The sequence below is a fragment of the Camelus ferus genome, chromosome 10 (genome assembly GCF_009834535.1).
Source record: "Camelus ferus isolate YT-003-E chromosome 10, BCGSAC_Cfer_1.0, whole genome shotgun sequence".
NCBI classification, from domain to species: domain Eukaryota; kingdom Metazoa; phylum Chordata; class Mammalia; order Artiodactyla; family Camelidae; genus Camelus; species Camelus ferus.
Window position 1 is genome coordinate 10,253,821 of NC_045705.1, and position 23,891 is coordinate 10,277,711.

Consider the following 23,891-nt stretch of genomic DNA (forward strand, 5'->3'; position numbering starts at 1 on the left):
GATCATACAAAAGTGAGGGTTTCAGTGAAAGCAATCAGGAGCATGCACACTTAGAGGACAGAGGAGTAGTAAACGTGCACAGATCCTTTTAAAATCCCTGCGCTTTCATTCACCTCCGTTATTTCTTTAGAGTTTGTTTCCCAATTAAAGGCATTTGGCATGTTTTTGAAAAGTAACTGACAAAGACTACCTCTGTACTTATCAGCTTATGGGAATGATGCCATCTCCATGATCAATTCTGTGATGTCTCGTTCAGTATTTCTATATTGCAAAGAAATTGGCAGGAGCTGCTGAAGAATGCTTCAGCTTGCCCAAATGCAAAAAGTAATCCTAACTAATTACTGAAAACCAGAACTTTACACATATCCTTTCAGTCATGATGGCATCCTAATGCTGGTGACTTGAACTTCGCAATGTATTTTCAAAGGGTACTGGGTAGGATACACTTGAAAAAGCACAGTCTTTGCTATCACTGCCACACTACCACCACTGCCAACGAGGTTACCACCAAGGTAGTGACAGTAGCCACAGCATCGTAACCATTAATTGAAACTTTACTGTGAGCCACTCTGCCAAGTGTATTGCATACATTATTCTACATAATATTCACGGCATTGCGATCACATAGATGCTATTACCCCTATCACCATGCACATGACAGCACTATCATTTCACAGATATTTTCATAGATGAGAAAACTTGCATTTAAGGAGGTTAAACGACTTGTCCCTTCTCATATAACTGGTAAGGAACAGTCTGGATTTGACACCGAATTACTTTGATTTCAAAGTTTGTTCTATTAATCACCAAGTTATTTTGTCTTTCACATTACTCATCTGATAGCAACAATGCATATGTTAATGGATGTATTTTCCATATTGATTTAAAAGATGGAAGGAAGGAAGAAAGGGAGGGAGGAAGGGAGAAAGGGAGAGAGGGAGGAAGGGAGGGAGGGAGGGAGGAAGGAAGGAAAGAAGATTATCATAAATTTAAATTAAGTAAAGTGGGAAATCCATGTTCAAAGGAGAAGAAATTAAAGATAAAGTAAAGAGCAGAGTAACAGCAGACTTTTGCTGCAAAGGAGCTTTGGGCAAAAGAAGGCAAATACGCCTGCAAATAATACTTGCAAGTGAGTACCTGTAAGGTAGCAGGAATTTAACAAACTGGTTCACATTCCTTAGGTCAGAGCATCCAGATCCAATCCAATGAGTTCTGGCATCAAATTACCATGAGCATTCTGGACCATTTAACCTAGCACGCTAAGAGAATTAATTTGGTTATCCTGCTCATTTTAAATTATGGCCTATTTAGTCCAATCCATGGTAAGTAGAAAGATATAAGCGCCTTATAATTCTACTTTGAGTGCAAACAGAATTCTGACTCTGGGGCCAAGTGGCCAAGTCTACTAAAAAAAGCAAGAACTACTGCCGCACAGAAGCCTTTGACAACCCACACCCTAATATGAAAAAGAAGGAAATGCTTAGGAGAAATGCACTCAAAGGATACACAAAATTGAGCAAAATCTGAAGACCCTACATTAAAATTTTAAAAAACCTTCAGCCCATCGGCATTCCAGCCAGCCCAAAGGGCCAAAGAGCTAGAAGGCAATGTTAAAGAAACAACTTTAAGAAATCATTCCATGCTGTTTGAATAATTCCATAAATTCACTTGGTGCTTCATCTATTATTAGCCAAAGTACTGAGAACTTGTTTGCCATTACAGATGGCAGAGAATTTCTAGTTTGCATAAAATCAACATCCCGTGAAGTCCTGAAAAAAAAAAAAACATATGTTTACAGATGACTACCCAAAGATAGCATCAGAATATTCATTATTCATTAGCTGCATCATTACAAATGTAATATGATCCATTCTCCATATTTCACTGAGTCTAAGTCCCTGTGGACCAAGTTGATATATGCAGTTTTATTTCCCTTTTCAGCTCAGAGATCAGTCTTTAGGATGACATGTTAGCTTGCCTCACGTGAGAGTTTGGTAAATGAGGTAAGATAAAAGACAAATGTTAGAAGTAAAACAGACGTGTATTATTTTTCTTTCTTTGTCAATAGCTATTGTAGGGAAAAACATTTAGGCTCTCCCCACCCACGTTCCTGCCTTGGCCCGGGAAACAAAACATCCATGAAGACTTCTGTCTGCTGGGGAATATTAGAAGGACATGTCTGTACTTGTCTTGAACCACTCTTTTATTTTTAAAACTAGTACCAGAGGGGGAGGGTAGACCCCTCCATGTGATGCTTGAACAAAGCTGATTTGTGGATCTCTGCCTTGCACTCTATGGGCATCATACTTTGGTCAGGATACTAATGGAAAAGAGAGTGAATAATAAAAATCAGGTACCAAAACCCCACCCATATCTCCCAACAACTCAAAATATTCTGAAGTGCTCACACATCTTTGCTCTACAAGGGCAGAATTCCTCCTCCCACGACTTTCAGGCAGGACCCCTTTGGCTTCTGGTTGCAGCAACAGCTGTAAACTGTGAAGACCTCTCGTCATCCCATACCAGCATCTTTTTCACAATTCAGGGCTTAGCCAAATGTCATTTCTCCTGAGAAATGGTTTTTACACCCCACGTCTAAATCAAATGGCCTTCTTCTGTGCTCCTTCAGGGCGTAACCCTTTTATAGCACTTATCACAATCTGCCAGACGACTATTGGAATTATCTGAGTATGCGCTATGCTCAATGACTAGACGAGAATGTCTAATGAGTAGCAAGTTACAATATATATTTGTGGGGTCTCTCACTCCTTACAAAGTACATTATATGTGAAAGGTATGGACAGATTTGAATTTCTAAGGAGATATATATACATTTATTCCAGTTCAGGAAAGACACAGTGGCCAACGTTAGTCAATCAGGTTTTCTACTGAAGACATTCACTAGCATAGTCACTCCTTAACACCCCTGACCACATGCATACACATACGTGTGTGTGTGTGTGTCTGTGTGTGTGTGTGAGAGCATCACACCCACACAGCAATACTGGCATCTTTCCTTATCATTTCACAAATGTTGCTAGTAACTAAACTATTTCTTAATCAAATATTTAGCCTGTGTAAGGAAAGAAAATTGCAAAGATCATGCACCATCTTTGTGATACAGTATCACAACACATGGTATCAAAAACAATTTGTGCTACTGGTCAACAATGCTGGCACAGCATAAAAACACAGAGCGAGTTTGCTAAATTGATCTGAACTTGGCCTAGAAGTTGTGGCTTAAATGCATTTTCCGTGCTGATGTGGCTGCTTCTTCCTCTTTGCTTCCATTACTCTTGAATACCTGGTTCTGGCTCTGCTGACTTCTTGTGAGCAGAGCGCCCACTGCAGGTGCTCAGGTAAGCTGCACCCCTCCATCTTCCATCAAGGCTGGGTCATAGCCTGGCCAGCACCTTGTTAAGGAACATAGCTTGCTACTTATGTCAGTCAATCGAATCGCTCAAAAAATAGTGTGACATGGTTCAGTTGAAAGAGCACAGAACTAAGTGCCAAAGATCTCGGTCTTCGTAACATTCCATGACTCAATATTTATTTGAACTTGGATTGGCCACTTAGCTTGTCTAAACCTGGCATTCTTTATTGGTTAAATGAGCATTGTTCTAAAATTCCATAAACCACTTCATAAGATTGTTACATCATCTAATTTTGTAAATGTCATTATACAGAAGTCAGTGGCATCAGATCATATAATTTTAAATTTACAGGCAGATTATCTCGTTACTTTGGTTTTCCTTCATTGTGAGATAACTCATGATGTGACTTTGCTGCCAGCTCTGAGGCAACGCGTTGGCTGTTTATTTTATTGTGCTTCTCCCTGTCACTCAGGGTTCATGACTGAAAAGAAATCAATGGGGGTCCCCTGGCAGTACTTGAAAGGTGAATTCCATAGGTAATATTTACGGGAGGTTACTCACAGGTAAACAGAAATTTTTCTGGATATGAGTCTGCCCTCCTGTGGATATCTCAGAGCCTAATTCTGCATCAGACAATTGTCAGTTCTTTTTTTTTTTTTCCCTGAAGGTATTAAATAGTGCACAAATACTTTCTTCTGTGCATTTTTTTTAATTGAAGTATAGTCGGTTTACAACGTTGTGTTAATTTCTGGCATATAGCATAATGATTCAGTTATACATATATATTCCTTTTCACATCCTTTTTCATCATAGGCTATTATAAGATATTGAATATAGTTCCCTGTGCTGTACAGTAGGACCTTGTTGTTTATCTATGTCATAGTTTTCAAGAGCACAGAAGCACAAACTGCCATTTCCCAGTATATGTTTTAAGTACTTCGGAGGGTGTTCATTGAACTTTCCATTAGCATAGCTTCCTGAATGGCTTAAACTTACTGGACTGAAAATAGGTTCATGAGGTCTCATTCTGACTTTGAGTGTGACTACACGGGCTAGTTCAGAAGAACACCAGGAAGCACCAGCCTAGCCTCACTTTGAGCCTACCATTAGCTAACAGTGTGATTTAAGGAGCATGTCACTCAACCTCACTGCTTTCATTTTTTTCTCTTGAAATAAAAGGTATGACATATTTGCAAGTGAGGTCGTTCTTGCTTCTAAAAGTGATCTAACGTGGTTTATAATAGATTGCTGAAATTGAACAATCAAAATTTAGTTGGAAGGAAAGAGAATTAAAGGTCTATCATCTAAAAGAAAAAAATTTGGCAAAAAGAAAAAAAATCTTTATCTCTATCACTATTATTTACATGTTATATTTACATATTTATGTATTCACTTATACATTATATACACCATATATAATAATATATAACATGTGTTAAATCTATTATACATCTATTTATGTTATACATGTATTTATATGTTATATGTTGTGTGCTTGGAAAAATATTGGTTTTCTATACATACATACATACATACAGGCAGACAGACATATTTTTATGAAATTTGTTCCAGTAAAATTTTTTCATGCTGATGTTCCTTTATATGAAGCTTTAAATGACAAGATCCATATTGTCTTTAATAACAGTCTTATAGTAAGAAATAATTCACAAAATTTTGCAGTATTTTGAGGACTTGGTATTTGCTGGCCATGTGTAACCCCTTACATATACTCTATATTTATGTAAATAGCTCAGAAAAGTAGATATTATCACCTCCATTTCTAGAGAGGAAGAAACCAGCATTTAGAGAAGTTAAACGATTTCCTTACAGCCAATGAGCTGGAAGAAGATAAAGCCATTCTCACGTGGCTGTTTCCATGTATCTGGACGTAATTCAGAAGACACACTTATTTTGAGAGGCCAAGCCAATGAGGAACAGATAGGCTCCTGAGATTTGGCCCCCTGGATATCAAGTTCTACCTCTAGAGGGATAGAAGAATAAAACAGTTTTGAACACACCACCCTAAAGTAAATATTGCTTCCACTCAGTTTTTCATAGGGAAATGGACCTGGATAAGAGCCATCTGCAGATAATCTTTATGATGAGATTATAAAATGAAGGCACTGAAAATTGCTGGTAGAAAGAGAAGCTACATATTTGGACCACCAGATATAAGCAGCAAGACTCGTACTGTCAATGAACATCAAGAAGTCATTCATATTCTCTTACAGATGACTACATGGAGGTGGATCTAAGATTTGATGAGCTCTCAAGTCTCTTCTCACTTGAACACTCATCACTATAGCATAGACCATATGTAAGAGTCAGCCTGTGTTTGATTCCATTGACAATAAAGAATCCATCAGTGCAAGCTGGTTCTAGTACGACCCTCAGACCATCAATGCTGAACTGCTGGACTTCTGGGCATGGCTGTGGCTGTAATCTGTAAACAATGCACAGTGAATAAAAGATAAGGAGATGCATCAGTTAATACTACTTTCTCCCTACAAAATAAACCCAAATGAGAATGTTGTTCATGGGGCAGGCTCATTTAATAAAATTAAAATTCAAACAAGGCTCAGGAAAATTGAAAGAAATTGAAAGCTGGCTTTCAGTACAACTCCTCCCACCAGTTACTGAGGTTTTCCTATCTCCCCACATGTAATAAAAATGCCTTTTACCATGTATCAATTATCTACCCATATGCCCAGTATTTGACATATATCTTGAATCCTCCCAATGGCCTTGCCAGAGAAGAATGAGGAAGGTGAAGCTGACTGGCCAAGGTAACAAAGCTGCTAACTGCAGACCCAGGATACCAGTCCTATCCACCTGATTCCAGCTTGAACCCTTTAAAATAACAACGGGCTTTCTCTTACAAGCCCTGTGTCAGATGCGCAGTTGTTACTTGGTATTTGTTGAGTACTTAATACAGAATTTCTATTGAAGAAGGAAAAGAAAAGCTTAAGAAGAAAATTTAGAGGAGGTTTGGTTTCTCAGTTCCTTCAAAGCAAGGACTGAAGTGATCCACATTTGCAGATGAAAGTCCAGTTCAATATTCATCAGCTGCACTCTGTTTTGACTTCTCACCATAAATCTATACTTTACTCAAATTTCCTTAGTTTTTACCTGGTTTCTTCTTTGTTTTCTAGGGTCTCCCCCAGGACACCACATTATATTCAGTTGCCATGTCTCCTTTGGCTCTGTATGACTGACTGATCCTTAGGTTTTCCTTGTTTTTTGTTACCTTGGCATTTTTGAGGGGTACTAATCGGGTATTTTGTAGAACACCCTTCAGTTGGGATTCTTCTATTGTTTCTCTCATGATAAGACAGGGTGATGGTGTTTGTGGAAGACCACAGAAGAAAATGCCATTCTCATCACATCATGTCAAGGGAACATTCTGTCGATGTGATCTATGACTGTTTATGTGAAACTGGATCACCCGGCTGAAGCAGTGTCCGTTAGGCTTCTCCACTGTAAAGTGACTCCATTCCACTCTTTCATACTGCATGATGTAGTGCAGAGAAAGAAGCCATCTTAAAAACATTCCCGAATACTTCCCACATTTCAGAGTGGGAGAATCATATCTGATGCTGGAATCTGCAGAGATTCTTCTGCCATAAAACAGGGCGATGAACTGGCGACCTTTGGTTCAACTATTCCTATGATTCAATGGAAGATGCTGCATTGCCTGAAAGAAGTGATGTGATTCTGGAAGCCCCTCTTATGACAATTTTCTTCACACACACACGGAGCTCTATTTTATGAGCTGCAGCTGCAGCATCCTTAGGACACGCCTCATAATCTCATCAGTGCAGAATCTGGGCAGAGAGAGGGTTGGTGTAGAGCTTTGTGTGGTTTGTGGAAGGCGGTAAGCAAAAGCATTAACGATTGTTAATTTCTGCCTTTCAAGGTGTTGAATATGCATAATCTTATTTAATGTAACCCATACAATAACCTTGTGAGGTAGGCATTACTGGCCTTATTTTATAGCAGAGTAGTGTTAAGTCTCAGGTCATACCAGATGGGAAGTGGCAGAACTTGGTGTTTCGAGCCCAAATCCCATGTTTACAGCACCAAAACATATTTTAAGCAAAGACCCAACTTTAATAACACGTTCCATTCTTTTTACCACCACAGAAATTGTACAGCATGCTCACTTGTAGAAAACATTCTTAAGCGAAGCTGTCATCTTTCCTGTGAGTGGAGAAAAATAATAGAGGTTCACGTTGAAAATGTGAACCAGAGCAGAATTCAGTAATAGACTCTTGGAATTACGAAAGGTTAATGGGTGTTAACGGTTAGAAAAATCCAACTATAATGCCATTTTCTGGAGAAGTAAGGCCAAACCAAATTACAGCCATGATGATCCTCACTCAATTAGACTAGAAGGTGGCCTTTTTAAGGACCCCGAGGTCATTTGGCCTCCACGACTAGACACACAGTTGCAGGCAGCATCACTTCCCGCTCCAGGCCCCAGCCTAGTTTTTGAAGGATTACTGATCCGTTATACCCAAGAGCACATTCATTAGTTATTATCCTATGTTAAAATAATAAGTCCAATACACCTTTTTGCAGCACCTACTATGCATCAAGCATGGTCTGTCTTAAGGCCTTCACAATCATTAGCTCACTTATTTCTCAAATATCCCTATCATGTAATCACGATGAATTCCATGTGAAAGAAGAATAAACTGCGGCTCAGTGAGGATAAGTGCTTTCTGATGGTGGCAGAACCAGAATTCAAGTCCAGAACATTCTTCTTGTTAAGCCTACTGCCTTCCCAAAGTACTGTGAGAGCCCCATGAAGAAGTTACCTCATTTCACCATCTAAATCCCCTGTCATCATTATCTGTATAAAACCTCATTAGTCTGTAACAGGTGAATTTGTTATTATAACAATCTGCTACTCGATATTTTGAAGCTAATGAGAAAAGGTCCAATGTGAATGCCTACAGTATAAAAGAACTGAAATGAGTGAGATTCAGGGGAGACTTGGAGTCCTGTTAAAAAGAAAAAGCCTCCTAAAGTTCTTCATGAGCCTTCTGCTTCCCACAGTATCAGAAACAGAAAACAAAATATTCAGAAAGGAGGAAAAATTATCACCACCACCAAGGTCATCCCATCACTTGCACAGGTCTCTTTAAAAGCAACCCATGGCCAAGGTTCCTGCGGTCAGTTCACTGAACTGGCAATATGTTAGCTAACTGCTTCTTTAATCCCATCTTTCTGATTCTTTGATTCAATTCAAGGAAGCTTCCACAAGCTGGGTCTCCAGACACCAAAAGTATCGAGCACGGGTTCTCTGCACGGTTGTGGTATTCCTAGGTATTGCAATTCATAAAAAAAAATAATGCTTAAATGCAAAGCTCCCTAACATTTTGAGCAGTTTTCAAGCACACTTTTCAAGCAATCTGTATTGAGAACTGCAGCTCAAATTCCTGTGCACCCTTGAGAAAAGAGAGAGAGAGAGAGACCCTGAAGGGGAAAAATCATGTGGAGACAGATGGTGCAAGCAAGGAGTACAAGCTTTTGAATTAGAAAGAATTTAACTTGAATTCTAGGCTCTACATTATTTGGGCATTTCATTTAAATTCTTAAAGCCTCACTTTCTTTACCTGTGATGGGAGTTAAAATGTCTTCCTCATAAGGATGTTCACCCTTGAAGTCACGCACCCATTCAAAAATATTTAATGAGCGGATATTATGGGCCAGCTCCTCTTTCAGGCATCGGAGATACAGCTGTGCACATACCGGGCAGTCTCTATTCTGATGGAGCTGGGAGAGGGGTAGACAATAAACAAAAGGACGATAGCAAGAAAAAAACACATGAAATTTTGAGATAATGGTAAATGCTCTTAATAAAATAAAACAAGGTTGTATGGTTGAGTGTCTTGAGGGTTTGGTTAGATTGGGTGTGGCCTAGCGTAGATGCAGTGGTGTCGGGAAGGCTACACGGGAGATGTAAGAAACGACAGGGTGCATGTTTCTTAAGGGCAGATGCCGTATCACATTTCCCCCAGTATATGACATGAGGTCTGGCTTGTAGCAGGTATTCAATACAAATTTTAAATTAACCTGTGCCTGGCTCTCAAAAGCAGCTCAATACATGAATTTTTTTTCTGTACTTGCGAAGGCTGGTTTCCGTGGCTGAAGAATTCAATGCACACTATACAGGCTAAGTGAAATTCCAAGCGTTCTGATATAACAGAACCTTGACTCCACAGTCACTGTTCACCAGCTATTTAATATGGCCCATCACAAGCCAGGAGCTATGCAAGGTTGGGAAAAGAAAAAAAAAAAAAAAAAAGAGTGAGTAAGGTAAGTGAAATAAAGTTACCCTCCTTATTAGTCTGGCCAGGGCCATAAACTGTGTGCAAATACAACTGTAGTACAAGACAGTGCCTTACAAGGCCCCTTAGTGTGGTGTGAAACGCTTCCAGCACATTGAGAGGAAGAAGAGCTCGCTTACCACGGGGGTCCAGGAAGGCGGAGGAGGAGGTGGGGTTTGAACTCGCTCTGGAAAGATTTAAAAATGAAAATGTAGGGGCAAATGCTTTTCAAGAATTATGTTTCAAACGAAATTCTTAGAAACTTAATTCAGTGCTTCTCGAACAGCTTGCATCAGAATGCCTACAACGCAGGCTGCTGGTCCCCATCCCCAGCGTTTCTGATTCACTAAGTCGGGGGTGGGGCCCAAGAATGTGTATTTCTGACAAGTTGCAGAGTGATTCTCAGGAAAGTCTCCAGGTATTTCTGCCAAACAGTGATGTATGGTACCCCTGAGCGGTGTCACTGCATCTCCCCTGCTCTACTATGGGGCATGAACAAACCAGAGGTGGGGGCTACGTGGGGCCTTGTGTGCACGCATGTGCGTGCGTGTGCGTGTGTGTGCGTGTTCATTACGTAGGTAGATGGAGAATACTGGAATAAAGTTGGAGAGCTGCGCACACTATACTACTAGGGGAAAACATCACCCATTTCACATCTCTCTATTTTCCATTTTATACAAGGACCCACCACCTCTCCTTCTGCCCTCTTCCTTCTACTTTCCAGACTCATCCTACCTATCATAATGCGAAAGAGATAGAATATTGCTATTAAATGGGGATCAACAGTCATTGAGTTCATTAGAAACTCTCTGATCTCAAAAGGATACAGACTAATTTGGAATCCCAGTCCCAGACACTTCAGGGTCATTCCTCTCACAGCAGTGATGCTCCCTGAAACATCGTACAAATAAAACCTCAGGCTGCTGGCCCTGCCAGGCTAGAGATACTGAGGACGGTGTGCTGAGTGGGCCCTCAACTGCACCATCACTGCTTTAAAATATCCCCAAGCCTGTCTCTGATTTCAGAATCTTTATATCACAAATGATTATGATAACCAATTAAAGAAGCAGCCTGTTTCAGCATTAATTTTTGATTTAACTGTTCCAAATGATAGAATTTTGTTTTTCAGTTGACATAGACCTTAACCAAATACAAAATACTGGCAGATATGTTCACATCTATTCCTGTATCACTTTTCTAGCTCAAAAATCTCAAAATCAAAATAACGGAAAATATTTGTATTCTATTCCAACATATTATGGCCAACAATATTGGAAAAACAATGTGTTCCACTTTGTGCTGCTTTTTAATGACATACTTTCAATTGTTGTTTATGTAACTGGAAAGAACAATTTTAACAGCCTGGCCTATAAGCTTGAAATGTATGAATCAAGCCTTGTAACCTAATATTACACCCTAACACGCACTTATAAATTTCCTTCTACACCTTGGCCCAAGCCCTGCTTTGCAGTAGATCCTGTAAATAGCCAGAACTGGCTGTTCTATGGGCGACTATCTCAAATGACAAGTGATTAAGTCAAGTCTACACCATGATTAGGCAAGTCTTCCACCAGGAAGATTAATTTCTCTCTTCGTGATGTCTTTCTTCAGCCAGAAATCTATAAGACGTTGGTGGGAGACACTGAAACCTGAGAACCAGGGATAGTGAGACTGTATCTAGAAGGTCTTGTTTATGTTATGTAGGCTTCCAGTCTTCCTTCTACATCTTGCGATGCGAGGACGTGTAGGGTAGTGGGCTACGGGGAAAAGAAACATGAACAGTATTTTCCTGTCCTGAAGGGTGCACCTCCATTTGACCGCCAGGGGGACAATGTAGTCTGTTCAAGTGATAGTCCTTTGTATCCGTATTGTTGGCTGAAGATGAACTGTGAGCTCAGGACCTGAGATGGATACAAACTGATGTTCAGGAGTGCTGAGAATGACAGCAAGAAACATAATGGAAGGGAAATACAGAATGCAAGCCAAGGATTTCATCAACTGTGAAGCTATGATACAGGTAATGCCGACATAAAGAACATAGTCAATAAAATTACAAAGGAGCAATGCAGTAGTGCCTGGACGATGACCTGGAAGTGATTTAAACTGAAAAGATGCATCTAACTGATTTGAAAAAGTGTCCACAATATAGTACTCTTGCTTCAAAAATTAATCTATGAAAGAAGGTGAACAGGATTGAATTTTTGTTAAAAGTACTATGTAACAAGTTATGGAGAAAAAGACGGAAGGAGGAGAAGAAGTTGATTTTGAAAAATTATAAAGAAAAGGTGGAAAATTACACACAAAACAGTCAACAGGAGTGACCTTCATGAGTGGAAGTGGAGGGTCTGGGTTTCACAGGTACAATTTACACTTCGGCAGCATTTGAATTTAGAACATCAAATGCAGCATGATGTAATAAAAAGAATCTTTGGAGTCAGAAATGCCTAAAATGAAATTTTGTCTCAGCCTACTGTAACCTTTTTAGAGTTATTTGTTTTCTCCATACATTAGTTTCCTTGGTTCCTATAAAATGACAATCATTGTGTCTGCGTTAAGTCAATAGGAAGATCAAATCAGATCACATATATGAAAATACTATACACATGACTGGCATTCAGTGTGTGGGATCTGTCATTATTGGTCATATTCTTAGCGTCTATTAGAAGAAAGGAAGAATACAATAGATTACTCACTCTTTTCCCCTGTGAACTGAATACAATATAAGAAAAAAAAGAAATCCATGTGGTAGCATGGAAGGTCATCTGAGCAAATTAGTTTTTATAACTATTAAAATGTCATAAATATTCTTAGAGTATTTCATATGCTATCGAAGCCATATGTTTTGTAAGTAACCCATGTGACAGAGTGGAGGCAAAGAAAGGTCAAGTGATCGTACATGGGACAGAAGAAAAGGGAGTCATCAAACCCTTTCAAGGGCCAGGGACCAGCATACTCTCCACTTTCCCTTTCATGATGGGTAACTGCTTACTATTCTTGCCTGGCAATCCTTAATTGTCTCACATCACATCTGGCTACTCACTCAACTATTTCAAAACCTAGTAGCAATCGGTAACTAAGTTCCAGTGCCCAACAGGCTACTGAAATGAGGAAAGCCAAGAACAGTTGGTTTATTAGATAAAATTAGCTTATGACAAAGTTTCAGATTTGCATTCTGGTATGAAACCAAAAACCCCGAGGTTGCAGTACAGACCAAGCTTTCAAAAATTAGTTGCCCAGTCTAGCCAATGAAATAACACTGTGACTTCTAGGTCCTAAAAGACAAAAAACTACATTATTTAGCATTTTTATGTCCTTATGAGAATATATGGTGATATCCAAATTCAACTTTGAATAATGTAACTCAACATGTATTCATTTGATATCATGTACTCAGAATTATGGCAAATGCTACCAAAGAAATCTACCATCCTTCACTGCAAGAAGCTTCCACTCTTGTTAATTATAATTAACATCTATGTAACACCTTATAAATAAAATTTAATTTTACTACCTGATTTTTAACAATTCAAATAGCAGAACTGAACAACTATACTTTTTAGCTTATATGTCAATGACCAAAGTGTTTATTTAGTAGTATTACATAAACATACAGCATAATGTTTGGTGTTAAAAAGAAAAAGTGCCTTTCTACATCTCTAATGAAGTTTTTCTGATCAAAAATTATAGACTTCACAGCACAAATAAACCTAAGAAGTCAATAAGAGAAAGAAAGTGAAACATTATTTGATAGGAGCTCTATTAAAATACTTTCAGATTATTCTGTCAGTACAGTATTTTTCAAGAAATAATTCAGTACACCAAGAAACAAACAACGTGGAGAGAATTAGGGACATATAAGAAGTCAGATCTATCAACCCACCTACAATATAGGAAATAGGTTGGTAAAAAAACTAGGTTTCCTTAATAATTAGTGCTTTTTCCCTAAGATTCTGATACCATTTGATAACAGGTTACATTCCTTTTTTTCAGGTGCAAACATGTTTTAGTAAAAGGATATTCCATTGTATGTGAGATACGCCTTGTCTTAGCTTTCTTATGAGCAGATGGTTCTTATTTAGAATATTATATGCAAATAGGCAGATTGCTTTTTCAGTAATAAATATGTCTGATAGATGAATGAGGTTTTGAATTCCTTTTTCTGAAGATGAATCCAAGTTCTAATTTTATAAAGATTTTTTTCCAAGTGTACAACATAGTCATTCAATATTTTTATAGATTATACTCCATTTAAAATTATTACAAAGCAATGGTTACATTTCCCTTGGCTGTATAATATATCCTGTTTTTTAAATCTATATATTAGTTTATATCTCTTTCTCTTTTGATGGAGGCACTGGGAATTGAACTCAGGATCTCATGCAGGCTAAGCATGTGCTCTATCACTAAGTTATTCCCCTCTCCCTTAGTTTCTATCTCTTAATCCCATACCCTTGTCTTGCCCCTTCCTTTTCCCTCTCCCCACTGGTAACCACTAGTTTGTTCTCTATGTCTGTGAGTTTGTTTCTCTTTTGTTATTTACATTCATCTGTTTTATTTTTTAGGTTCCACATATAAGTGATAAAATACAGTATTTGTCTTTCTCTCTCTGATGTTTCACTAAGCAGAATATTCTCAAGGTCCATATCCATGTTGTTGCAAATGGCAGAATTTCATTCTTTTTATGGCTGAGTAATATTCCATTTGTGTGTATATGTGTGTGTACCACAGCTCTTTGATCCATTCATCTGTTTATGGACACTTAGGCTGCTTCCAAATCTTGGCTATTGTAAATAATGCTGCTATGAACATTGGGGTGCATGCATCTTTTCCAATTAGTGTTTTCATTTTCTTTGGATATATGCCCAGGAGTGAAATTGCTGGATCTTATGGTGGTCCTGGTCTTACTTTTTTGAGGAATCTCCTTACTATTCTCCACAGGGGCTGCACCAATTTACATTCCCACCAACAGTGTATGAGGGTTCCCTTTTCTCCACATCCTCGCCAACAATTATTATTTGTGTTCTTTTTGGTGATAGCCATTCTGATAGGTGTGAGGTGATATCTAGTTGTGGTTTCAACTTGCATTTCTCTGATGATTAGCAATTTTGAGCATCTTTTCATGTGCCTGTTGGCCATCTATATGTCTTATTTGGAAAAATGTCTATTCAGGTCTTCTGTCCAGTTTTAAAACCCAGGTGTTTGTCTTTTGATAATTAGTTATATGAGCTATTTACATATTTTGAATATTTATTCCTTATCAGTCATATCATTTGCAAATATTTTCTCCCATTCATAGGTTGCCTTTTCATTTTGTCAGTGGTTTTTCTTTGCTGTGCAAAAGCTTTAAAGTTAAATTAGGTCCCATTTGTTTATTTTTGCTTTTCTTTCTTTTGCCTTAGGATACAGAGCCAAAAAATTGTTGCTATGATTTACATCAAAGAGTGTTCTGCCTATGTTTTCTTCTAGGAGTTTTATGGTTTCAGGTCTTACATCTAGGTCTTTAATTAATTTTGAGTTTATTTCCATATGCGGTGTGAGAAAATGTTCTAATCTCATTGTTTTACATGTAGCTGTCCAGTTTTCCCAGCACCATGTATTGAAGAGATTGTCTCTTCTCCATTGTATATTTTTGCCTCCTTTGTCATAGATTAATTGACCATAGGTATGTGGGTTTATTTCTGGGCTCTTTATCCTGTTCCATTGATTTATGTGTCTGTTTTTGTGCCAGAGGTTACATTCATTTTGAGTGGTACCTGCTTTTTCCCTGGACATACATATTTAAAGTAAATATTTCCATAAATATATACAATAATTTTCTCATCTTCTGTTGCAAACACCTTGACATAAAAATTACTCCTGTTAACATTTAAATATTTAGTTCTTTGAGTTTTTTAAAATTTTTCTTATCATCAGAATAATGTATACTTGGTTATTCGAGATGCATCTCTGATCAGATTTTTTAGAAGTCATTGTGGCGGTACACAGTGAGGATGGGGCATGCAGAAATTTCTTATTTCTTAAATGCATGTATTTAAGGAGTCCTTACATCACTTAGTCAAAATGTCCTACAGAATTTCCTACAAAATTTCCTTACTGAATAACAGTAAAATGGTAAGCTGGGTACAAACACCAGCAAATGCTTACTTTCCAAGGAGTATAAAAGGGGGGTTAGCGGCAACAACAAAGGAGACAACAAAAGCCATATTTATTATGTTATATGACAGTTTTCCTCCCATTAAATTGTTATTTATAGATTATTTATTTATAAAAATAAGTTGACTTTTTATTTTTTTCTTCTTTCTTAAAGAGGCATTACCTTCTTTAAAAATTCTAAAACAGGTATCAGTAATGACACAGAGAGCATGACATTTACCACAAAAATCCAGCAATCAGGATTTACCCTTTTTCCAAATAATGCTACTACAGTGGGTAAGCATGGGACTTCCTACTGGTTTTAACTGCTGACCCCGATATATTTTCTGAATGGCAAAATTTGGATATTTGGGCTTATTCCTAATTATTCTAGTCAGTTACTTTTTTAATAGATGTGTCTCCAGAATAGCTGCATTTCGTAAGAGTGCCCAAATGAATTTTTGGTACAATTTATTGTATCTTTGGCTCCATCCATGGCTACAAAGCTTTGCGGCAATACCAGAGTCTCAACATGCATCCATACTGGGCAGGTTTTCTCAAGCAACAGGAGAAAAAGCTAGACAGCTATAGTCACAAGACCATGCCGTTGACAATTTCAGGGAGCAGCTTGGCAAATGTGTTGTTAAACTCAGCCTCTCCACGCCTCCATTTCCTCATCTCTTAAATGGTAATAATGATTATACCTAACTCATAGCATCATTGTAAGGATTAAAAAAAAAATCCACAGTTCCTGGAACATAGTAAGTAATCAGTATTAGTTACAGTAATGAGATAACAACCACCACCACACCAGTAATCTCATACTTGAGGAACAGATCTTTAAAGTATGCAAACAAAGTCCTCAAGATGGGTTATGTGATGTTCCCAAGTTAGTATAAAATTGAGAATCCTAAATTGAGATGATCTGACTCCTCGTTCTGTGCTCTTTTGTCTTACTACCTTTCAACAAGACAATAGGACACAGACACAAAATTGCAAGTGAAGTATTATAATAATATGGACAAACACTGTAAAGTTTAGGGGAGAAAATTGAGAAAAATGATATATGTGGGTTTGGTTAAGTAGCCCATGGGGGAAGCAGGACCAAACACAGCTTCAAAGACGGTTAGAAGAAAGAAGGTCATTCAATGTAGATGTACCAAAAAGATGGTCTCACAGCTGTGTGCCTATCTCCAAATCCATCAAATTGTAAATATCAAATATATGCAGGCTTTTACAGATCAGCTATACCTCAATATAGCTGCTCTTTTTTGAAAAAAAAAAAAAAAAGACTGTCACAAGAATTGCAATAAAATGTAAATCTATGGTTAAGAATGGGACTTATGAAGGAAGATTAAAGGATGATTTACCCTACAGATGAGGCCTAACAAAAGTTTAATAACAACCTCATACTTGATGCATGAACATTCTATATTTAAATCTTCAAAACTGTATTTTATAGTACAAAAACTTTATCTTGAAAGCAACTTTGATAGAGTTATCCATGAGCAGGGAGAAATTCACTGTTTTGCTTCTCAAGCAAGCTAGTGTTAAATATATTTATATTACCTTAACTTTTTAAGCCAGCAATTATTTATTTAAAAAATTTACAACTTTGATGTAAATATAGTGTTTTATAAATGTTAAGTCCTAAAAATTGTTCATACCTTTCAAGTTCATACAAGAATTTAACCTTCTTGCTTGCTTGTGGTTTTTGTTCTTGTTAATTTAGCTAAGATAAAGATGTTTAAATATATAAGTAAACACCACGTAAAATATGTTCATTGATATGCTTTTCAGAATTGTGAAAAATAACAATATTCTAAGGGTCCCCAAATCTGCAATGTTGTGGGAAAATGACAGGATATTATGCAGGTAACCACGGTTAACAATGTTCACAAAGGGTATGAAAAATATGGGAAAATATTCTTTATGACGCTGAGTTTAAAAATGTGAACAAAAATACAAAATCAAGTATGACTAGTTTTGAAATTAGTTATACATGGTTGTTAAAATTATGCATAAGAAAGATAAAAAGGAAATATATCAAAGCTGTTTTATTTCTGTTATAATATTAATGATTTAAAATTTTTTTCTTCTCCAAATGTTAAACAATATCTATGTATTATTTTTGCATTTGGAAATAACATATATTTTTAAATATATCATTTGTGCCCTCCCTATTTTCACTTCATATCATTTAAGTTGTTTTTAGACACCAGAATGACAAGTGTAACTAACTCAAAGTCAAATGTAACTCAAGAAGTTACAATTGAACCCACGCTTAGGCCAAAAGAATAGTAATAACCAAATGAATATTAACAGATGATATTCATTCACTGCCTACTGTGAGCTGCACACCATAAAGAAGTGTTTTATATATTTTAAATACTCGTTTACTTAGCAAAACAAATATTTGATGTAGGTCTACTGTTATTCTCACTTCTGTGACTCAGTTTCCTCATCTATAAACTGAGATAATAGTAGTATCATCCCATAGGACTGATGTGAGTATTAAATGAATTTGTGCACATACAAATACTCAGAAAAGTGCCTGGACACCCGGTGAATGCCCTGCTGACTGTTCTCCGTCATCATCCCATCACCCTCAACATCCTCAGTTATTCAACCACAGACAAGGCTGAGATTTATTGAGGTTAAATAACTTGCTCAGATTCTGGTCTGTTTAACCACAGTCTAAGCCCTTAAATTCAACAATAAAAGCAGTAAATAAATCTTTCAATTATTAGTAAAAGATAAATTTCTTATAAAACTGAGTATTCTTGAAATAAAAGTTCCCTGACTATTAAACTTACTTTCCAATTGGTTTCCAGGCACTGTGACCTTAGACAAGTTGCCTAAGTGTCTAAATCTAAGTTTCTCTTTTCTAAAAATCAGGAGGTTGAAAAAAGAACATAAAATACCAACAGCCAAGAGTTTTTGAACTCTTATTGTTACTGTGTTTATTGTGGTGGAGACTTCATTAATGAAGTCTTTGATGAGCATCTAATTTTCACAGTACTGTACTAAGTATTTTGCAAAAGTGTAATGCACACATATAGATCTTGGCACACAGTGAGTGTTCATTTAATATTTAATTAATTAACAATATCAGGCAGCTTTAGATTTACAAAGTGCATTAACTGATTATTCAATTGACCATCCATAACAAAATATTAGTACACAGAGTGCAGATAAAGCCATCTGTCATCCAGCAAATGAGGATCCGTGTATTCAGAAAGGTTCAATGAACTGCCCAAGGTCATCCCAAAGTGGGAAACCAAATGTGGTCTCCGGAATAATTCCAAGACTAATGCTCTTTCCACTGAGCTCAAACCCAAATTCTTTGACTCGCTTCCTGCACCAGAAGTCAAGTTTTAGATATTCAAATCCAGTCCCTTCAGCATAAGTTGCTGCTGTTCTTCAGGAATGGTTAAGACTTATTTCAGTCACCTTTCAACAGAAATTGTGTACAATTTCTGACAGTCCTCTCATGGCCACGCTAGTGCATTATATATTTAAAAGCTTGAGAGCTTATTTTTCTTCTTCATGTTTCCAGAAATGATATTCGTTCTTTCTAGTGATGACACAAGTGTTATGCTTTCCTCAGCCTCTGTAAACCTCCTAGTCATAAGTAATAATTTGCCATCTTCTGACAGAGTGAAGGTAAAGCTAAGGCATGCCACAGGCTTTGAGGCCAGAAGAGAAATTTCCTGACAAACAAACACAAATTACTATTCTCTATAGTCACAAAATAGCACAGCTTCCTTCAAGGAAGGTGTTTTTCAAGTAAACTGAAACCAATGCAGTACAACCACTAATTCCACTGGTTACTTCAACTTCAGACACATTTTAGAGAGTTTAAGACTCAGGAAAGACCCCAAGAAGAGGGAGAGGTCTGAAAATTTCAAGAAAAAATCAGATACCAAGAAACATCAAAATCAGAGATATGTTGGAGATTATGAACAATTTCACTCAAAGAATGTTACATGTGTACTAGGAAAACTGCAGTATGACTAAAAGGGATAAAAAGAGTTTATTTAAATATTCCTAGGGCTCCACATAGATAATTAGGTAAGTATCAGAAGTCTAAAATTCATGAAAAATCATCCCAATTTTGTTACACAAGCCATAGAATGTCTTAATTACTAGTGATAATGTATTTTATAATTTATTGTTTAGAGGTTGTCTGCTGTATCTGTTAGTGAAGGAGATTAAAATCTTACCTTTCAATAAAAAATGCATTAATGGCACCTAAATCAGATTTCCTATCTTGAATGGAACAATACTAATTAACTTCATGCTAGATCAGGGGGCACTGGAAAGTATAATCAAAAGCTTAACTAGGTCACCTGTGGTTCTCCACACGGCTCCCTTCAATCCCAGAATATTAAGCACAAAGCAAGTATAAAATCACATTGTACTAAATGAAATGAGGACACATTGCTTTTTGCTTTTTCTTATTTCCTTTACTTCCAACAGAGATATCCACCCCTAGTCACCTTAGTCAGGTAAATATCCTGCTTCTAGGCTCACACGTCCCACTTGTGCTATTTGGTAAGGACTGGTAAGTAGAGATTGTTTCCTGAGAAAAAAATCTTTATACTCTCCATAATTTTCTAAGTCACACTTAAAAATACTTCTTTCTTTCGATCCAGTTGCTTAGTACACTCATCCTTTGCCACGCAGCTGTCACTTTATGAGTTCCTGCTGGACACAAAACCATATTCTTTCCATGAGGGTCAATTTTACATTAGTATGAGACCATGGCTTGGTGGGCACCTGAGAAAAGTCATGTGCTGACAGGTGCTTCTGTCTCACCTTTTCATACTGTGCTCCACAGAGTCTGTCTCTGAGAAGATATCTGAATTCTTCTCAGAGAATTTGGTTTATATCCAAAGATGTTGGCAGTGAATGCTAAGTTTAACTCAGGAAATTGCGATCATGCAGGACTAGATTAAGAAAAAAAAAAAAAACAAAACAAAACGCCAGAGTTTATCATTTTGGATACTGATATAAAATCATCAAAATAGAAGCTAAACAGAATTGTCGCAGGCATCCCATAGTGCTTCGTATGCATTATTCTGACTTGTCTGTATCTAGGCAACTTTTATACTTTCAGTGTATCATTTAAAAAGAAAAAGCCAAAAAAAAAAAAAAAAAAAAACAAACAAAACCACATAATAGTTTCCCACTAAATCTTTTCAAATTAGTGAGTAAATTAATTCATTTTCTGTAGCATCACATGGACTCAAGCTCTGTTATGTATGCTTCTATGCACTGTATAGTCACATTGAAATATATTGCACTATGTCAAAAATTTATAACATTTTGTGTAAAACTTTCTCTCAAACCATCAAAAATGTTGCCACCCTTTTAAAATTATTTTTATAACTTCATACAACTCAGCAAATGAAAGTACTTCCAGATTCCCAAACAACTTGGAGTTTTTTTCTCATTTTATTAGTTATGTGAGGGTTTACTGTTATCAACTATATATAAATACAAATTTATATAATTATTATTGCCAGCTTGATTCTTCAGCATATATTTTTCACAAAGCCTAGAATTTCAACATTAAATGTAAGGAAAATTAATGATTGTTTATATATTTTTTATATCCTCTGAACAAAAAAATGAGAATTAATTATGCTCATGTAACAAGGGATGAGTTTACTAACTTGGGAAATGAAAACTAGCAAATTAAGTTTGATTACAAATAATATTGCCAGATAGCTTAATTTTTTTCAGTGTCTTGATATCATTTTTCTGTTTTCTCAGTTTACTTCAATGAAACATAGTATCAACTGCATTTTTAATTTAATTTTTTTCAAATTCCATGAAATTGAAATTAAACTAACATAACACAGAGAGAGAAACAAGATGGCGGAGTAGAAGGATGCTCGTAGCTCACCCTCTCCCACAAATACACCAAAACGCACATCTACAGACCTACTCAGCCAACCAGAGCACCTGCCGAACTCCGACAGAACCGCCCTCTTCAAAAAGCAAAGATGCCAAAAATCTGGTAGGAGGAAAGGAAAAAAGAAAGAAGAAAAAGCAAAACAGTGTGGGACCGGTCCCGCGGGGAGGGAGTAGCAAAGGAGGACTAGCGCTCGTTCGCTGGGTCTCCCCTCTCCAATGCAGAGGCCAGCAGGACGGAGGGGGAGCCTCTGAGGCTCAGATCTGCCCCGAGCACCCCTTGACCGACAGAACTGAGTTAAATGGGCACAAAGGGACCTAGCCCAAGATGGGAGCCGGCAGCTGGGGGCCGGGGCAGGCAGCCCGAGCCGGGCGGAGGACTGGGGCAGCTGCACTGAGGCAGCCCTGGGGGACTGCAGGGTGCTGCACGCTGTGGCTGGGAGGGGATATAGAGCAGAACAACCTCAGTCCCCCATAAATTGTGAAAAAGCAAAGCAACATGGCTGGTGTGCCCTGTGGGGAGCGGCGTCATAACCTTTGTCTCCTCAGACCCGAAGTGCCATTACTGGCACTTCTCCCAAGAAGAGAGGCGGGGCACAGCCACAGCCGCCATCTCCTCCTGTGTGCAGGGCCAGGGTGGGGGTGGGGCCGAGACCTGAATCCGCACCTGGGGGCTCTGCAACCTCCTAGGCAGGACTGAGACTTGTTTACAGCCCAAGGCAGATAAGATCTTTCTGCTCTGGCACCTCAGAGAACTCATGGCGCCAAGACAAACAAGGAGCTGAGATTTGGCACAGAGCAGGGGCGGGGCCGTTCCGTGGTCTTCCCCGAGCCGCCTTCGGAGTGCCAACCTGAGGCGGAGCGGAGTGGGCAGCTGCACAGAGCAGTGGAGCGCCCGGCACCAGGAGAGGGCAGGTGGCCACCCCCCTTCCTGGTAGGAATGCAGCACCTGACCACAGTGCTAGGAGGGGGTGCGATCCACCCACCTGCCTTGCCCGAGTGCAGCATCTGACTGCAGCATAGCGAGGGGGAGTGACCTGCCCACCCACTGGGAAGAGCTCAGCACCTGACATAGTGTTGGGAGGGGGCACGATCTGTTAGCCGACAGCCACTGGGAGCAGCACAGATGAGGGCACCAACAGAGGGCCTCTGGAAACAACAAGCTGAGTTCGCAAAACGGTGAAGACACAAAGCCCTCTCAATAAAATCATCAAGAGCACACCGTCTCCAGGAGAACTAGATAACTGATACTCCTTAAGCCACAGCGCCAGAGATATGAGCAATATGAAGAAGCAGAGGAACCACTCCCAATTAAAAGAACAAGAGAATTCCTCTGAAAGCATGATCAAGAAATAGACATTAATGGCCTATTAGATCAAGATTTCAAAAAAGGAGTGATCAAAGTACTGAAGGAGCTAAAAGAAATAGTGTTTAGAGATATAAAATACATCAAAAATGAAATAGAAGCTATAAAGAAGAACCAAGTAGAACTAGTAAACTCATTTGCTGAGATGAGAGCTGACCTAAAGGCTGTACAAAGCAGGCTAGATAATGCAGAGGAACGAATAAGTGACCTGGAAGACAGGACAACAGAAAGCACCCAATCAGAACAGCTGAGAGAAAAACAAATAAAAAACAATGCAAACAATATAAGGAGCCTATGGGATAATATAAAGTGTGCCAATCTACGCATAATAGAGGTTCCAGAAGGGGAAGAAAGAACAAAGGGGATTGAAAAGGTATTGGAAGAAATCATGACTGAAAACTTCCCAAACCTAAAGGAATCAGATATCCAAGTACAGGAAGCTCAGAGGGTCCCAAACGGGAAGGATCCTAACAGACCCACACCATGACATATCATCACCAAGATGGCCAGAGTCAAGGATAAAGAAATGATCCTAAGGGCAGCAAGAGAAAAGCAAAGAGTGAGTTACAAGGGAACCCCCATAAGGCTCTCAGCTGATTTCTCTACACAAACACTACAGGCCAGAAGGGAGTGGCAAGATATATTCAAGGTCCTGAATGAAAAGAAGATGCAGCCTAGGATACTCTATACAGCAAGGCTATCCTTTAGAATAGAAGGAGAGATAAAGATCTTCACAGACAAGCAAAAACTAAAAGAGTTTAG

At 38.2% G+C, this 23,891-nt stretch overlaps 1 protein-coding gene and 1 long non-coding RNA gene across 2 annotated transcripts in view; both read right to left on the reverse strand.

Moving 5' to 3' along the window:
- LOC116666591 (metabotropic glutamate receptor 5-like) overlaps positions 1-23,891 on the reverse strand; it is a 279,400-nt gene that overhangs the window by 231,126 nt on the left and 24,383 nt on the right. The gene's annotated exons all lie outside the window — the stretch shown is intronic.
- Positions 7,096-22,822, reverse strand: LOC116666316. The gene is made up of 3 exons (XR_004323103.1): positions 22,813-22,822; positions 10,537-10,539; positions 7,096-7,182 (listed from the first exon to the last, which is right to left on the reverse strand). It is a non-coding gene; the product is annotated as an uncharacterized LOC116666316 (long non-coding RNA).